This window comes from Rutilus rutilus, assembly GCF_951802725.1.
Source record: "Rutilus rutilus genome assembly, chromosome: 1".
Classification (NCBI taxonomy): domain Eukaryota; kingdom Metazoa; phylum Chordata; class Actinopteri; order Cypriniformes; family Leuciscidae; genus Rutilus; species Rutilus rutilus.
In genome coordinates, this window is record NC_140209.1 from 57,225,243 (window position 1) to 57,238,976 (window position 13,734).

Sequence of the window (13,734 nt, forward strand, 5' to 3'; positions counted from 1 at the left end):
TGAGCGAGGACACACAGGTGTATCCTATGCGGAAGAGTTCTATCGACTAAAACCGATATAAATACGTATAAATAAATAAGCACGTATAAATTCTCCTCCCCCTTCACATCGGTCACAATAATTTTAATTTTATATAAATCACACATCTCACATATTTCAACAGGGTATATTGCTTTATTATTATTCATTATGAATTTCTTAAATAACCAAACTTCAGCAACATAAGGGCAGATCCTTTGAGCGCTGCTGATGACGCGGTGAAGTGACGCTCGAGTGATCAAGTATTCCCAATGTATAAAAAAAAAAAGTTACATTCGATTCCTCCGTCCTCATTTTCTTTCCTTGCAGCCTTCCCTCGCATCCTACAGAGGGTGGAGCTGAGACGGGAGCAAAGGAAGCGAGGAAAGGAAACGAGGATGCACAAATAAGAAATGAGAAGCACCCCTAGAGTTTCATGACAGAACTTTGTATTAAGAAGAGGATCTATGACTTCTGGAAGCATATTTTTCAGTAGAAAAGAATAACAGGAATTGTTCCTCAGGGGTATAGTGCAATGTCTGATCCAACACTGTAACAGATAGTTGCATTAGGGCTGTGAAATATTTGGGAGACAGCGAAACAATTCAATTCACGATTCAAAGGTTTTCAATTCGAGAATAATTTTTGCAAATCCAGAATGATTCGATTTGAGATGATTCACATTAAAATTTGATGCAATTTGATTAATGATTCAATTCTGCAGTTTTTATACACATTCATAGGATTATTGCAAGTTTTTGAAAGCGATACCGTTATTGTCTCAGTGTAAACTACAAAAACGTGAATATGTGAAAATGGTGATGATTTTCACCATTGCATTGCATGCATGCGTATTTCATGTTCAGTTTAAAGGCGCATATAATTTATTTACAAAGTGACATTGCCATCTACTGGCCAGGCAGCAGAATTCAGCATTTTTAGTAGTTTCCATGAATCCATGTGAATAGGGATTGTTTCGACAACGTTGTCGTCTGTATGTGAAAAACTCTAAGGAAAAACTTTTCCCTGTTTAGTACATTGTTGTCATGTAAGCATAGACATACAATATGTGCAGAGCAGCCAGGATTGAAAAACAGGATTGTTTAATCCTTATATATAGAATGATATATAAATAATTTGTGGATTTTATAAATGTCATTGTCAGTTCTTTGATAAAAGTATAGATGAATCCCTGCCCATAAAATACCACTATAGCAATGTTATAGATATTTTGTTCATTTCTGGCCTTCTAATTTAAGTCTTAAATAAAAGTAGTCCAGTAGATGGAGGAATCATGCTTCTCCAATTTCCAGCCCTGTACAGTTGCTGCATAATTTATATATTTGTTATACTATTCAATAGCATATTTAATATTTAACAAAGAGGTAGGGTGCAGAGAAGGGTTTTATCCAACATATACAAGGGAAATTTCCATGAAGGCGTGTAAATGTATAATAAGGAAGTGTTTATTGTTATATCATAGCCATGGAGAAAGAGGAGTCAGATGAGGAGAAGCAAGAGGAGCTCAGTCAACATGAAGAGGAAAACAGAGGTAAAGCTGCTGACAAATGTAATATCCTTTTATATTCATTACAGACTATAGAGGGGAACTTGTCTTTTCTTTTACAAAACAGTAACCACAGCTCCAAAGTTAACACACCTGAGGTACAGCACCTCAACTCCCATTTGCAAATGCTCCCCCAGATTACTGTTCGGTATGGGTTGACTTCTAAATCACTCTTATAACAAAAATTGACTGAGACTGTTTAACAGAGTGAGTGAGTACGGTATTGCAGTAAATGTCATTGCATCTCTTGCCTCCTTATCTCACTGCTCAACACTGCATGGTGGCTAATAAGGAAATAAGCTAATGATACAAACAGGGCTTGACATTAACACCCGCCAAATGCGGGTGGATTTTGCTCGTGGCGGGTAACGCAGTCACTCCAACTAGCCACTTTGGCGGGTTGAATAATTGTAGTCTTTTCAAAAGGCATCTGAAATAAGTGTGACACTACGACACTACAAATCCCATAGGGCTGTCAACGAATATTCTAAATTCGAATATATATTCGAATAGTTTTAAAAAACAGAATTTCGAAGGTGAAAATTAATATTCGAATGTGGAAAAACGCCCGCGGTAGCAGAGGCGCGGCTGTCTGCTTTGCGAGTGGGCGCGCTGCCTGAGGGATCATTTTATTTAACGTTAAACAGAAACATTTCTGAAGTGTAGGCTACTGTACTGACTGAATAGATATTGCATGAATAAGGTAGATACAGCAGTTTCATGCACTGCAGGCTTCCACTGGTTTGATTATTTACCGTTTCATGTCAAGGAAAAGTTCCATGTTTACCACAGCACAGCTCGCTCGGAGCGTTCAATGTCGGTTCTACTGTAAAACTTAAATTAATGTTAATAATATTTGTTTCAATCACTGAATGAAGCCTGCTATATAAGAGTCGCGACCTTAAATTGTTTGCACAAAACTCTTGATCAGCACTCAACATTTGCTTTGTTGTTGTTCATTTAAACTGCACAGAGCGCGTGACGCCTCATTCATGCCGCAAGACCTCCAGACGCGCGTAAACGCGTCTTTACACTCGCGCCAGACGCTCTATTCACGTTTGGTGTGAACGCAGCTTGAGGGAGGGCGAGAGAGAGAAAGAGTGCCTGCGAGTGAGCGAGCGAGAGTGAGTGAGGTCTGCGGTCTTGGCCATTAGTTGATTTACTTGTTTTCGTGTAGGTAAGACGTTGTCAAATATGTTTAAACTTAAATAAACTACCTATATAGTAGTTATGTCTCTTTGTATTAATTTGTCCTGTTATTGACGTAATTTGCGTCATTGACAAAATGTGCAACCAGATGTTCGAATAGTTCGAAGATAAGCTATGTGTTTTTTTTTAGAGGGAATATTCGAAGGTCATTTTTGAGCAATTTTGACAGCCCTAATGAGTATTGTCGCTAGTGACCGACAACAAAGAATCGAAGAGACAGCTAGCTGCCCTGCTGGAGTTATGTCGTATGCCGGTGGAGCAATGTGGCAACATATAATACATGGTTTTATTTTAAAAAAAGGAGCTTTACACACAACCTTATCAGAGCTAATGATAATGACCTGTATTGTTATATATTTATGTAGTCTTGATTTGGGTGGATGTAACAATGGTTTTACATTTAAAAGGGTTGTAAATCTAGTTCAAGTAAATTTTAGCACGCCATAGTCCACTTTTATCAGGTAATTTCACAACAACAAAAATGTGGCTAGTAAAAATGCTGTGTGGCTAGTAACTTTGGAAAACCACTAGCCACATTGGCTAGTGAGGAAAAAAGTTAATGTCAAGCCCTGGATACAAATGTCAACCACAGTGTGACGTCACAATCTGGAGGATGTAGAAAAGTGTCATTTTGGCAGCTTGAAGAGATGCTCTTTCTGCCGTGATGTTTTGAGAATACTGAGATTAGTAATTTTGTAGAACAACATGCCCTTTTGTCAAAAGACCAAATAATTTTTTTAACACAACAGTCTGCATCATTTATTTTTATTTTTATTTTATGACAACTTCAAATGGAATTATACTCAACCCAAAAATGTTATTGAGTTAAAGGTACTTAATACCTTATTTGATTACTCAAAAAAAAAATTGAGTCGCTCCAACTACTTGCATTGTACACCTGGAACCAGTTAATCTTATCCACAGCTATCATAGCACACGCTAAATGGAACTTGCTTATAGAGTCAATGTAGCGTTTAGCTTCATGTATCTACTCTAAAAACTTCAATCTACTGCCCAAATTCCAAAGGTATCAAGACAATTTTATTAAGTTGCTACAAGTTTTGTAAAAATTCACTGACTCACGATATTAAGTTAATGAAATGATCAACATCATGAGCCGCATTTCCACTGTCAGGCCAAAAGCGAGCTGCTAGTGCGTGCCAGAGCCAGTCGCGTTTCCACTGTCACTTCCGGAGCTTGATCGGGCCTCGTCAGGGCTTCCTCTGGGCCAACAGCCAGGGTTTTTGACCCGCCGAATACTTTGGTCCAGAACGGGCCAGCTCGGGCTTGAGGAGTGGTTACGAACAGAGGCGGAGTTAACCATTACTATAGTAAACATGGTAAATATGACCACTTAAAGAAATCAGACAAATTATATAGACTATCACAAACGTGTTTTCATTTTATCTCTCAGTACGTCTTGTCTCTTTATACCGGACAGTCTGTTATTCATATTTAGCTCCGCATATTGTCATGATCCAGTCTCTTCCTCTCGTTTTCCTCCCTCTCCTGGACACACATGAATTTACACATGCACTTTCATTCACCCACTTTACGCACACACTCAATCACATACTATCTCCTTTCCAGCTGTTCCTTGTTTCCTTCTGCTTCACCTGTTCTCTCTTTTCTCTGATTACGCTTGCTACTTCTTTCCTCTCTTTCCCTGTCTCTGTGTCAGATTGTTTGTTAACCCTGATGAAAGGAGCTTCACTGTTTAACCTCAATCAGCTTGTCCTGTCCTGTCCTGTCCTGTTGAACCCTGTCTGGAATCATCAAGCTGCAAGTACTGTGTCATTTGAACTTAATCAGCTCTCTGTATCTACTCAGTATCTATGCTGCCTGAACTGCTACAGTTTCCCGCTGACCAACCTCCGTGTGCTTCCCGAGTGACCAGAGGCTAGCCGCCGCCGTGCCCTCTCATCCTTGCTGTCGGCCGCCCACACTTTTCCTAAGTGGAACTTTTCTGTTGGAGATTTTTGGCCCAGATTCCGGCTGTTTCTGTTGCTAATTTTTCTGCAAGAATATTTCTGTTACTGGTGGCATCCTTATTTGACATTATTAAAAACTCATTGACTGTGGTTCGCTGTTGGGTCTTCTCTTACCTCATAACACATATGTCGTTAAATAAAGCAACTCCGGTTTTTTGAGAGCTTCCTCTGTCTGACTGAAAATATATAACTGTATTGGGAGAGAGTGCTAAAGCTCCTTGGCTGGGTCGTATTTTTGGTGCCATATTTGTAAAAATTATCATTCTTTCTAAATGTGATTTAGATTTAAGCCAAAGCTACTGTCCTGTGACTAAAAAATAAACGGAATCAGACGCGACTGAATAAAAAGGCTACGTGTGTCCTCTTTCTTTTGTGAAATAACAGTAAACCACTTTATTTCTCTGTGATGTGCAATCTTGACACAAATTAATTCATTACGATCAATGTATCACTTTTTATTGTAAGCGTGGTAAAACATCGATGCTTGGGTTTTAAATCTTTAACTGAACAACAAAAATGCCAGCAAACGGTCGCTTTTATAATGTTTGTTTTTCAGTCTCGCTAGTTTCCAGTGATTTCTTTCTGATTCGGTTTTTGATAAAACTTCCATTTGATGGTGAAATGATGCGTTTGTGTGACGTTGGTTTTGGGCTCGGTGCTACAGGTCCGAGGCTATTAGCCCAGCCCGTTTAAAGCCCTGACTCGCACTGGCCCGACAGTGGAAACGCGGCTATTATGTCAACAGAAATAATGTTTGCAACTTAAACGCTTTAACAAAATCAATCAATTTTTTGTTCCTGTAGAGGACATATTTAAGAGAATACTTGACAGTGAAGTTTTCTCTGGGTTTTCCTCTATCTTACTGAGGATGCAATATCAGGTCTGAAGTCGCTCTGTAAAGACATCTTGAACATCTCTAAGATGCTTCGCCTTGAGAAAACTCTACTGAGCATTCAACAGAACAAGGTAATGTCAATATTCTGCCAGTTATATTTCTACTCCATTGCCTGTCTCTCCACTGAAATGGAAGATTGACGATTATAGCAGGGGGTTAAGGCCTTTATTTCCAAACATATGGAGTATTGCTGAACATGGGATGCTAGGAAACAAGGGGGTGGTGATGAAAATGAAACCCATGTCCCAACAGGACATCTCATCACCTCTTTGTCAGAAGCATGCTTCCTTAACAGACTTGACTTCATGTCATGACTTGGCCAATTTATTTAGTTGAACATGCCTGAAAAGATCTTTTTTTTAATCTTTTTTTTTATTAAAGGATTTTTTTTCTCTTAGGCTATGTTCAATCTTTCAATCCAAATCCAAATTTTTGTGAATATCCGATTGAAATCTGATCATATTTAGCAAGTGTGAATGGCAAAAAATAAAAATAAATGTGACTTTTCGAAGTAGGTTTTGAGCTACATCCATATGTGGTCAATTGAAAATTCTGTGGAAGTCTTTAATTATTTTGTAGTGTTTTGTCGTCAACGCGCAACACTTCATCTTGACTCCCAAAAGTCTTTCAAATTCTGTGGGAGTCTGTAATTATTTTTTATAGTTTTGTCGTCCACGCTCAACACTTCATCTTGACTCCCGAAAGTCTTTCAACCTTCAAACATCATCACTGGTCTTCATCTTGTATGATTAATACATGTAATGGCATTCCTGTACAGCATCAATTCCCAAAAGGGAGGTCTCAGCCCACAAGGGGGCCCCAGCGAGCTCTGTGGGGGGTTGCGTCATATTTTGAAAAGTTTTGAGCAATGAGCATTAAAGCAGTCCGTAACTTTTTAATGTTCAAAATGTACAAAATGTATATAATGAGCGAGTTCATGGTGAAACCATTTTCCAAACCGTGTTTTTGTCTTATCCTGAATGACTATGGTACACCTATAATAAGTTTTTATATTGGGACTATTTCACACTGGTTGGGATTGCTGCCGCTGCGGAGTAGCCCAGTACCTGCGTGACTCGTCATAGACATACACAGAGAGAAGTAGGTCCGGCTACAATGTTCTTCCGAAAGATGCATTATTCTGTTAATAAACGCATGTTTATTATTCGCTCACTACAGTGCCAAAAGTTACGGACTGCAGCTTTAAGGAGAGCGATCATATTACATTAGCTAATTTTATCCACGGTCCCCTGGCTGACCAAAAAATGGGTTTTCAACCATGACAGCCTTTAAAACCAAATACAGGGCCAGACTGGATGATAAAGATGTCTTGCCCTGTTAAAAGATCTCTCCAGGCATTGACCAAATTACTCACAGCCAGCAGCACTCCATTGATAAAACCTCAGAAATAACATGCAAGTATTAAGACCCCAGAAAGCAGTCATTTTGTAATAGTCTATGTTCATTCTTTTTTTTACCTACACGCCAGTGTGAATACTGGGGGTGTAATTTCAACAAGTCGTGAACAAGTCAGTCAAGTCTTCTTCCTCAGAATTCCTGGCACCAGAAACAAATGCACCTGTAAAGTGCACTTAATTCTGAGGAACATGACTGACTTGTTCAGTCATGAAAATATTCTTGTGAAAAAAGTTGCGCAAGTAAGCTCTACCAGAAAGACTCATGCTAAATGGAACTTGCTCGTTTAGCTTCATGTATCTACTCTTCAGGACAATGGTAACCACAAAAACTTCAAAAACTTCTACTGCCTGTAAGGCCCGATATATTGGTCCAAATGCCGGTTCGCCAAAACACGGGGAAGGTATCACGTGTTCTGTCCTCACTCATGCAGAGTATTGGTTGGTTAAATTTGTAATACATTGATCATATGTATTTACTCGTTACTTCATCTGACTCCATAAATGAAAAGGTTTTAATAACATCTGTGCCTCACTAAAAGTGAGCGAATGTATGACTATTCCTTTTAACCATTAAATGAACAATGTCAAAATCAGTTAGAATAATCACATGTAACAATTTAATATTTCAGAGATCAATTCCACAATCAATTCAAATATCTAGAACATGGTTATACATTGGTTACACCAAATAATCTTACCCAGCTTGTAGCCTACCTGAGATAGAGAGAGAGAGAGAGAGAGAGAGAGAGAGAGAGAGAGAGAGAGAGAGAGAGAAGAGAGAGAAAGACCACCTATTCCATTCACGTCCAGCAAAGAAGAGACCAGACAGAGGGAGCACACCTTCCTTTATCCTCCTGACCAGGTGACATGGGGGATGGGGGAGACCACCCTCAAATGGCTTAACCAGTTTTCTCTAAACTTCTATAAACCTTATTACCTTTTATTTTATCTATCTGGATATGAGATATCTGTACCACTCACTTTGGGACATTTCAAATGACACCAAAAACACAACAGTCAATGATAAACATTCACATTAAACCATGTTCTTGTGTGAGTTCTTATAGTTTTTGCCCGTTGCTTGAACACATTTTGCAAAACTTCGCTCATTGTGCCAAAACTCTACACACAAGTAAACATGACACAACACTGGGAAATATACCATTCACATCTGTGTCAAATTGAAACTCTATTATCAAAACCTAAACTCTGCAATCAAAACCTAACATTCCTTTGTCAAAATGTAACTCTGATGACAAAATGACACATACTTGCATCATATGCATACACTTTCAGATCAGGGGGAACACACTAGTCTACTTTATATAAAACACTGCAGTCTTTGATATTCACTGTTTATTCAGAAGGCATATTTTCAGGAGGCACAACTTCAAACAACCAAAAAAGCAAATAGGCCTACTCAATATTGTACAGTGCAGCACTGTACATTGCAGTAACATGAATTCAGATAAAGCAAAAAAAAAAAAAAAAAAAAAAATATATATATATATATAATAATAGAAAAAACACTATACTGTAAACACAGACAATCACGGCAATTGTGCATACGTGGGCTCATGGATCCCGCCGTCTGTTGGGGTCTGGCCACAGGACCTCATCGACATCGCAAGCAATGTCTTCTCCCGCTAGGCACCGGGGAAAATATCCCCTTGCATGTCGAAACCATCCATGGATTGCTGTCACCTGAATGTCGCCACAGGCCTTCTACATTGCCTGCAGAAGAGGCATGCGGGCATGTGGTTGGCGGTCATATACACGCCATCTCCAAGCCGAAAAGAATTCCTCTATAGGGTTTAAAAATGGTGAGTGTAGCAACAATGACATCTGCTTTTCGCATTAAGTAGATCATGTGATGGCAAAACACATCGTCTTTGTCCTTGCTGGTTAATAATTGCCCCACGAGGACCAATTTGCCAGCGCCAGTTTGGCTGGTACACCCATGTGACTGGTATCCCCCGACTTTACAGCCTCATGACATTCCACACACACACACAAACACCCTTTTGTGTATAACTGAGAATAAGAGAAATATCTTTTATTTTATTTTCCAATGTATGTACATTCCTATATGCATGTGTGATTAGTTTTACCTTACAATAGAGGTTTGGTTTTCTAAATGTGTAGTTTTGAATTCTAAGTGTTATCGAAAGGATGTTTCTCCCAATTTAGGGTCTCAAATAGAATCATGGTTTCGTAACCCTACTCCAGACCATAAAACTTTACGACCCAGGAAAAGGCAAACATTCCAAGCGAGTCACATCCCAAACGCACCACACACACACAGATTTTTCATTGACTTTCCCACATAAGACATTACCAAAATGTTGATATATTTCTGAGGTGCCTTTTGTTATGACCATGTCATATTGGGGTGTCTATGATTTTGCCATGTGGTAATCACAACTTTAAATGTGTGTAATTCTGCATATCTCCTGTAACGTTGCATTTCTACAACCTTCATGTGATGCGTTTGATATCTCTGAAATTCTCTCAATCTAACAGAGTCGAATTCCAATAGCAGAATGCAGTAATATTGTTTACACACTTCATATTTCTGGAACCGAAAGGTTTAAGTCAATCGACACTGTAACCCGAGCCAGGAGACTGTTTCAGACAAACAAAGGGATCTTCCCGCTAGGAAAAATCTCGACATCTGATTTGTCTTCCACGAAGAAGGGGACGGTACCTGGGACACTGATAAAAGTCCAAACCTTCAGTTTCCTCTCTCTCTTCTCTCTTCGATCGCTCTCTTCTCTCATCCCTGACCTCTCACCCTTCCTCCTCTTCTCCCCGGTGCAGCGCTTCTCCAAGGAACATCTGAAGAAGGCCCTAGCCTTCTCTATCGAACGAGCACATGTTTGAGTCGTAGCTGCGTCCTTTGCAACGAAGCTTTTGCAGCCTCTCCCTTCCCGGGAGACGAATCTGAACTTTCTCGGTAACGTTACATTCAGTGAGCCTTTTTAAGCTTCTCGCGACACCGGAAGACGCTGGCTCAGCCTCACCCAAACAGAGAACAGACTTGCAAGTATCTTTTGATCTCTCTACCAGCTGATTCCTGGTGTCTAGCTTTTAGGTCTGTGAATTAAGTTACCCTCTATCTCTTATCTCTTTATTTCTTTCTTGCTTTCTTTCTTTCATTTCATTTTATTCTGATCACATATTTTCTTGTTTGTTTAAATGTTTGTTTGTTTTATTGTTTGCATTTTACGTACATTTATATTTGTAGCTTATATAATCTCTTAGTGTGTGCCATTTTATTAATAAACCCATTTATACTTTTAACTGTCCCTGTGTTTGAAAAAACACTTTTTATGAAGTCAATGAAATCAAAGATCTTATTTAAGCTACACGCTCTATTTTATAGGCTAGCCTACTTTGAGTAGGCCTAGTTTTAATTTATAAACCCAAAAAGGCTTTATCTTCGTGGCCAGAAGATAAACTTTCTTGGAGTTTTGTAAACAGGAATACTTCTTCTTAACTGTGATAGTCTTACATTTATTCGCTGGACGAATAACGGATGACAAGACCAGTTACAGAACGAGGCATTTCCTATAATTGATAAAGTAAATGCATATGCGATTTATGAATTATGACCATGAGTTATGATTATTAATATTTCTAAAATTCCCTATATCCTTGAGCTAATTCGCATTGACCCAAAGAGGCATTTACGTTACATGAGTAAGGGGGCAAGTATACCACTTCAAATTGATTGTGGTTGGTGAACCAGGCCTGGACCAGAGCAGCCCGATGGAAACTGACATGATCCCATACCACTACAAACCTGGGCTGATCTGGTCTGTTCTGTACAACTAAATTATGGAGAGCATCTAGAAATGTGAGTATATGTTGGCTATTGTATGGACCTAGTTTTGCATGATTATGCAGGAGCCCTCGAAGGCACACAATGTGATATTTCCCCCGCGCTGCCCCGGGACGTGCACAATTGCCCGATGGCCAATTACATTACGACCCCGTCGTCTTGTTTTGCTCAGGTCGAATCCAGCTTCATCAATGAAAATGAATTAATGAGGCTGTGCATCTCCATCCATGGCCAAGATTCTCTGTAAAAAAAAAAAATAAAAAAAAACATATTACTGTACTACAGTGCTACACATACAGAACCCTCACCCCATCACACAGGTACCTGTGTAGCTCTCCGAATGGATCCAAGTGGTACTGATATGGTACATATTCAGCTGCTACTGGATTTCTCCAATAATGTATTTTAAATGGAAAGGACAGTTACACTTACCCGTACATATTCAGCTCGAAGTCCTTTGACCCTGTCACTGTTCCTCTCAAATGGGACCCTGTAGAGCTGCTTCATGGTGATGTTGTGTTTTCCCAAGATGCGTCTGATGGTGGTGATGCTCACATGGTTTATGTTGTTGAACACTTGCCTGTCTGCAAGCATTTTCTGTCGTAGCTGGTGGAGACGGATGGCATTGTTTGCCCTCACTAGGTCCACAACGGCAAGTTCCTGCTGTTGTGTGAACAGGCGTTGGCGTCCTCCCCCAGAAGGTCTTCTAGTCATTCTAGAGAAATACAACCACAAATTGTCATCGGTTTGCTTCTTTTTCTTACAGTACTTTACTGTATATACTGTATCATCCACTGTACTGAAACATCTCAATATACTGTAAATAATCATGGCAGGGGCGTAGCACAAGATCCCGGGCCCTATGTATAGGCAGTCCTGATGGGCCCCCATTTTCCAAATAAAATATATTCCAGACATTTCAAGGGCCCTCTCTCCCCTTGGGGCCCTGGTAATCAGTACTGGTTTTACCCCCAGTCCGACGCCCCTGAATCATGGTATGTTTCACAAAAACTACCACTTTGGCTGCAAAAGGAGCATTAGCACCCTGCAATACCCTGTACACGTGATGTGGTAATGTCGTGCATGGCCTCCGCCTCCGCCTTTGTCTCTAGACCAGGCCTCAACCAGTATTTTCAGTCTTACAGATTTCCCTCCTTGATCCCGTGGGTCACATTCTGATGAACACTTACGGGGTCACAGTAAGACGTTTGTTATAATCCTTGAAGATGTAGCACAAAAATTGTCTTTGCAATGTTGGCATCTGTAGATGCTCAGTGGGCTGTGTTCACCTGCAGAACACCTGTTCCCACCAGGTGTATAGCTTGAGTCCAGCAGGTGGATGAATGCATTCAGGTTCTCTTCCTGTAATCCTGTGACGTGAGCAAAGTTCATAGAGTCAATCTGGACCTTTTGTGACTTGTTCAGTTGACGTGTCATTCCTTCATGGGGAAACTTCCGCTTCCCTGGCACCTTCTCCACGATGATGATCTGTCCCTTCTTGACCAACCCTGTCACCTCCAGCGGTACGGTGGTCTGGGCAGACCTCAGTGGATGAAGGGGTTCTCCTTTGATCCACACTGCTTTGTGTGAGACACCTGAAAAGCATCTTAAATGTCCGCTTCACGATTGAGCACATATGAACTTACAGTCGTAAGGAAATGCTTAGGAACGCATAATGCAATAAAGCAAAATCATGTCATGTTCAATGTAAAATACCATGTTCATGTCAGCAAATGTGAGTGGTACGTTTGGTCTCATTAATTACCTGATTTTTAATTACCACGCCAATAGTACTCCTATAGAGGGTCAAGGAAGGACAAAGGAAGATCTTACAAGCTCTTACCCTGTTTCTAGAAACATTTAAATAAATGGCATTCTAACAAAACAACCAGTGCTGGGTTAAAACAACATTTCATGAAGAGTGTCAGCAAAATTTTGGTGTAACCAAAAATAGAGATTCAATTGAATTGATGTCCAAAAACATTGTTGCAAGTAAAGTGGACAATATACAAATATGCAGAAATCAGAATAAGTTTCAGAAATGTTTTTCTGAACTACTCAAAGGAAATACAGAAATCAAAATAAGTTTCAGAGATTAAAATAAAAATAAGTTTCAGAAATGGTTTTCTGAACTACTCAAAGGAAATGCAGAAATAAAAATAAGTTTCAGAGATGTTTTTCTGAATTACTCAAAGGATCAAAATAAGTTTCAGAAATGCAGCAAGAGGTCGGTGTAAACCAAATAATCAAATAAATGGTAGGATCAATGGTTTTGTGTGTTTGTGTGAGAGTGTTTTTTTTAGAATGTCAGAGTGTGTTTTTGTCTGTGATAGAGCGTGTTTGTGTGTGTGTGTGTTTATCTGTGTCTGTGACAGAGAGTGTTTGTGTGTGTGATTGTGTTTGTGTGTGTGTGTGTGTGTGTGTGTGTGTGTTGATCTGGCTAAGTCACAGTCGATGACAGAGTTGAATTGTAAATTTTGTAATTGATTGAAGCGCTCACACTTCAGATTTATCCATTTTAATTATGTTTCTGTTATTAGTAGGTGTGTTGAGAAATCAGGGGCCCTCTGATTTTCCAACTCCCACCAACAATCAAAGAGTTTGAAATTGAATGGCAGGTCTGCCTTAGAATTTGCCTTGATTTATGACTGTAGCCATTCAGTTGTCCATGTGTGTTACATTAATTGGCGGTTTGTTATGAATAGCGTATGCTTTTCTCTGTGTCTCTGTTAGACCACAATCATGAGATCAGCTCCATCCTGTGAGTGTGAAGCTATCTGGATCTGTTTGTG